Genomic DNA, 6,011 nt, shown 5'->3' on the forward strand with positions numbered 1-6,011 from the left:
GATGGGGCAAGTTTTGCATTTGTGATTCATTCATTTGGATACATTTATGGAATAGAAAAACTATTCTCATCACTTCGTTAGATGTGTCCTGGATGCACTGAAGGCAGCACGGAGTTAACTATCGTACAATATGCTCACTGTCACCTCCCCTCCATTGATGGAGATGTGTTATCAATAATAATAATGCATAGGAAAATAAATACATTCAGTATTACAACTGAAACAAGTGTTCAACTAATGCTTTAGTCTACGGGCAGAAAATGAAGCAGCTACAATTTTGATAATCGGTTAATCATTTCAGTCATTTATCAAACAGAAATGACAAACATTCGTTGTTTACATCTTGGTTGAACTGTCGGGACGTGCAAAATATTTTTTTTAGTAAATGACTAATTGGTTAATAAAAAAAATAAAATGATTCAACCAGAATGTAGGTGCAGCACTATTCTGAATACATATATATGCATATAGCTTTTCAAATATTTCTTAGAATATTTTTGCTCTCAGCTATATCTGGACACCTAGTGTGAAGTTTAGACTTCACTTTTTTCAAATGAAAATTTGCACCTAAAACAAAAATAGGAACAAGAAACTCACAACGCTGTAAACTGTAAAGGGGTTAAGTGTTTATATGTTGAGGTATGTTTATTACTTTATTGGAAGAGAGTGAGTGATTATCTGTTGTACAAGAGTATTGTGTGTGTGTGTGTGTGTGTGTGTGTGTGTGTGTGTGTGTGTGTGTGTGTGTGTGTGTGTGTGTGTGTGTGTGTGTGTGTGTGTGTGTATAGGAATGCAGAGCCCTGTCTGTACCTGCAACAGGAGCAGGGGTGTGGCACTGCTGGAAATATGACACAAAACATAAAACTGGCAACAAATGTAAAGAGGGCCAACCAACATGGAAGAGTATGTCCATATATTTATGTCTTAATGGTTCTAGAGACAAGGCAGTGGCTCTAATGTCAGTGAAATATGTAAAACAGTGCAGTTCACAGTAGTGAAACACACGACTTCTTTGCAATTCTGGTATTGTGTTCTCTCTGTAAAAATAATCTTAAAAGAGTAACTTACAATCATTTCAGTCACATAAATTAAGCAAAAATTAAATAAATAAGCACATAATCTTACCAAAACATGCCCCAAACCAGAGGGAATATCTACCTGCACTTTGCCTCACATCCACCAATGAGCTTTTGGTTTAATTTCCTACCATATATGGTCAGAGCGAGGAGACAGAGAAAGAGTAAGATCTGCAGAAAGAGCAGAGAGGTGGAGGGGGGCGTGGTCTATTGTTGTGTTTTTGCAGTGCGGGTGTAAAGTTTCTTCACAAGCCCTGTCATTACCCACCAGCCCCGGTCCTCCTGATCTGTCACACATCAAAGAGCAGCGGATAAAAATGTAGGGGCAGCGTGTCGCAGCATGAACGAGACATAGCAAATACAAACTCACACACTCACACACCATCACACACAGTTATCGTCACAAGGTGTGTGCTTACACTATGTAGGCAATACAATGACACCTCAATACACATACACTTTATATTACGTTGTATGGAGAGGAATAATGATTTTAACAACCAATAGCGCATTCAATGTGCATATTGGCATGGAGGTATTGTTTCCTGTTCGTTGTTCAGCCTCCATTCATCCTGCTTCAGATACAAAAGCCTCCTATATTGTATGTACAGTTAGTACAAGTGTTTCCCAAAAATATTAAATATTACAGACATATTTATATATTCAGCTACTTTAAAAAACAACATATACAGATCCTCCTCAGAGCTGCTGGCTTCTCTTCCTTTGTGATCGAATAAAAGGAGTTGACTGGCTTTTACCGTCATTCACCTCAGTCAGCAGTTACCACAGAGGAAGAGTTTTGCTACCGTTCTGCAAATTCAGTGCACATCTTTCTGCCTTTGAACAGTTAACCTACTGCAATACGGTGTTTAAATGTGCACACTGTGAAAACAAAGTGTCCATCCGTAGCTCTACTCTTTCACTCGGCCGCCCTGTTGGTTCATTTCTGCAGCCACAGGGCACATATCTTACGCCACCTTCTCTTACACCACCTCATACATAAAGCAGCTTCCTGCTGCTCCCTTCAGCACAAGGAAACTGACTCACACACACACACACTCACACAAACTTCATAATGACCTCAGTGTAAGATGACAATACCTTTCTGTATCATACACACGTCAACAGTGTGGATACCATTAAAAAAGTGCTTCAAGTTATTTCAAACATGTATCATCTGATGTTGAGGAAGCTTTCAACGAGGACAAGCAGCAGAGTCGAGTCGAGTCATGTCAAGTCATGCTGGTAATTGTGGTAAATTTCACTGTGGGGGAAAGTGCAGAGGCCGTAACAGGAAGCGAGGTGGAGGACTGTCGTCAAGAGTATAGGTCTGCATGAGTTGATCCTGACGTGTTTGAGCACATCGGCCTGCTTGTGTTCGGCGTGTAGAAGGCAGATTTGACCTACAGTGACTTCTCCTTATTTTAGGGGAATGGGAGAACACCCGTCCACATCCAGTCCGTCGATCACACCTGCTGCCCCACTAAAAACACCTCAGGAATTATATTTAAAACACAGCGACAGAAGATGTTTCACTATTTTCCTCTGCCTGTGTTGGTGACAGCTACACCGACCTGGAGTCCTCGCTCTCTGAATGAATAGAGCACCCTGCAGTGGACAAAGCTCTCCATTACAAGCTGATGTGTGCCCACATTTGGAGCAGTTTTGAGCTGCATGTTCACTGTTTTAGTAATGCCAGTAATACTTATTAAATATATAAAATCAATATATTTGTTTATCGTATATACCGGTGGGGAAACAAAAACAGGAAATGAAACTTTGTTTCTATTGAGAATCTGAGAATATTAAATATAGTCAATATTATATTAGTATATTAGTAATGAGGAGTGCTATACAGCCCGTAAAACACTTCATGTTAATCTATAATATATACATATTCATACACGAGTTTACAGCTTCAAAACTCAATGAAACCCTCCTGCTGGAGAAGAAAGACAAAAATGACACCACGACACATAAACTTTTTATGAGTTTTTATTTATTTATTTATTTGATTTTTAAGTGTTTTATTATTTTTTTTCTCCAAAAAAATCCTGAGGTATTCACAATATAATGGCATTTATTCTTTTTGAAATGAGGCTGGGGGAAGGGGGGATAAAATACAGTCAAAACACAAAACAAAAAGAGGAACAAAAAAATAAAAGAGGCAGTTAAGCTGTGTCGACTGATACAACTGTCGAGACGATAAATCCATGACGTCGTACAAACAAGAAGCTTTTGAACTGCAACAACGGAGACTATAGTCAATCCTTCCCCCACCCTGCAAACTAGCAGAGTCATGCAATCTAGATTGCATTTAAAAAAAACAAAAAAAAGCAACAAACCTCAATGATGTTTCAAAGCAGGCGTGTCCCACCTCGCTAACAGAGAGTGCAGGTTAATAACAAGCCAATCAGTCCACTATCATAGTAGTTATCATCAGCCGGAATACCTTCAACTTAAAAAAGCAACCAAATCTAGTCTGCTTTGTAGCTGGCATTCAGATTAAAAACCATACAAGTTTCAAACAATACAAGCTTTAACTGTGAGTTTTAGCAAAGCACTATCATGCCGTGGCTACATTTAACCATGAGCAGTTTGTTTGTTGGGGCCTTCTGAGGGTAAACAGTAAACAAAATAAGTCGGACAGACACAGTAAAGCCAGAAACAGTGCACCTTACTGTGCTGTAGGTTTCTATTTCAACCTGTTGTTACTTTATAGACTGTACGTTAGTGTGATGGCTGGATACAATATTTAGCTTTCTGTACACAATGTAAAACGCCAATGAGAGGCTACTCCTCCACCTCGAGTCCTGTTTGCCCTCCGCAAAAAAGAAATTCACATAAAACCAAATAAAACAAACCAAAAAAAAACATACAAATGACCAATAAATAAATATCAGTGAAAAAAATACACTGCTGAATCATTTTCTTGCTCTGTGTCACAGATCTATGATTGATAAAATAACTGCTGTGACTTAAAGGAAATAAGGAAAACACCCGATATTCTCCTCTCTGCACAACAATCCCAAATCTGCAACACGAAACAAAACATAAACAAAATAAAACCCATCACAAATGCAACATCAGTCACGACAGTTTCAGCATTAGGAAACAAAAAAACCCTCTGGTATTTGACCAATCAGCTCACTACGACAGCATCCAACAAACCAGAAAGAATAAAAAAATAATAATACTCATAAAATAGAACAAAAAAAACGACTCAAAAAGCAGTGGGCAGGGATGAGGAACAAAGAAATTAAATAACAGCACAATTTATGACCCAAACTGGGGTAACAAGAAATTAACTGATCATGATATCTGATCAAAGGAAAACATCATATAATAAAAAAATACTATTAAACTTTCAGTTCAGAGGTTATCTTTTTGTGGCGGTTTAAATAAGGTGGACAGACACTACAGCGTAACGGGACAAAAGAGATCGCTCCACCTCGCCAGTAAAAAAAAACAACCTCAGAAAGACGGACGACAATGTCCAGCTCTGTCTGGGATCACCCATTTATTTCTTTGTTCAATTTGGTGTCATCTTTGCCCTGAATAATAATAACAATAAAACAGTAATCATAATAATAAAAAACAATGGACAAAAATAAAAGCTAATAATAATCACCATCAATAAAGACTTTTGGTAGACGAATAAACATCACACACACACACACACGCACGCACGCACGCACACGCACGCACACGCACACACACACACACACACTGTTCGCTCGAGCACACAGCTAAGTGAAAGAAAGACACACAGGACGTGAGGGACGTGAGTGAGGGGAAACAGGACGTTCTCTAACAAACACTGTTGGCTATTATTGATACAGCTCCTCCACCACGACGAGTGATGGGTCCAAAGGGAAAATAATATATATATATATATTGCAAAGTTGACAGAACTTTAAAAAAAACAAACAAAAGAAAAAAGGCAAAAATAGTGTGTCTTTTCCTAAGTACACAATAATTCAACATTTTCAAAACAAACTATACGTGTACAAATTATAAATAAGGATAACATTTTGTGCATCCCCGCCCCGACCAACCGTTGTCTTGGAAGAAAACAACAAACAGAAAACAAAACAATGGCAGTTACAATGGTGACAAATAACATGCAATTGATATACTTTACAGCATTGATCTGTATCTCCCCAAAACTACAAACCCCAAACTAACCCCCGCGTCCCTCCCCGAACCCCAATACAATCCTTAAATATTTGTCAGCTCACTCAAAACATATCTCTTGCTCGGTCTCCTTTCTCTGTGAACTAGCTGAAGGCGGTGATGTTTCATCACACAGGGAGTGACACACACACACACACACACACACACACACACACACACACACACACACACACACACACACACACACACACACACACACACACACACACACACACGCGCCCCCCCCCACCCCCACCCCCCACTAGCTATAGAAAGATTTCATATATATCGTAGCTGAGAGTAATCAATTATAAAGGTCAATAACAATAGTCATAACAACAATAACAACAACGCTCTTTCGTATTTCGGTTGAGTTGTGGACACCTTTGGTGTTGACTGTCAGGGTTGTGGAGCTTGCAGGCGACCTGTGGACAGATGGAGGGACGGACGGACGGAGTGAAGGATGGTTGAGTCAAAAAAAAAAAAAAAAAGCATCTGGACAGACAGACTTCCCCTCCAACGGTATGGACACTGTACAGTTTAGTGTGACGTCAGGATACAAACGAATCACTCCTTGCAGTACACGTAGAGCCACATATGAGGTGAGGCGTGTTTATATTAAGTGTTAGTTAGTACTTTCCCTCTCTCTCTAATCCACCCCTCACTTGCTTTTGCTCTCTTCAGACTTGCTCTGTATTTGGTAACACGTGTTGACATTGCATTATTTCACTTATTTGGCTTTGATAAAAAAAAAAAAAG

Source organism: Pholis gunnellus (assembly GCF_910591455.1).
Source record: "Pholis gunnellus genome assembly, chromosome: 5".
Lineage (NCBI taxonomy): Eukaryota > Metazoa > Chordata > Actinopteri > Perciformes > Pholidae > Pholis > Pholis gunnellus.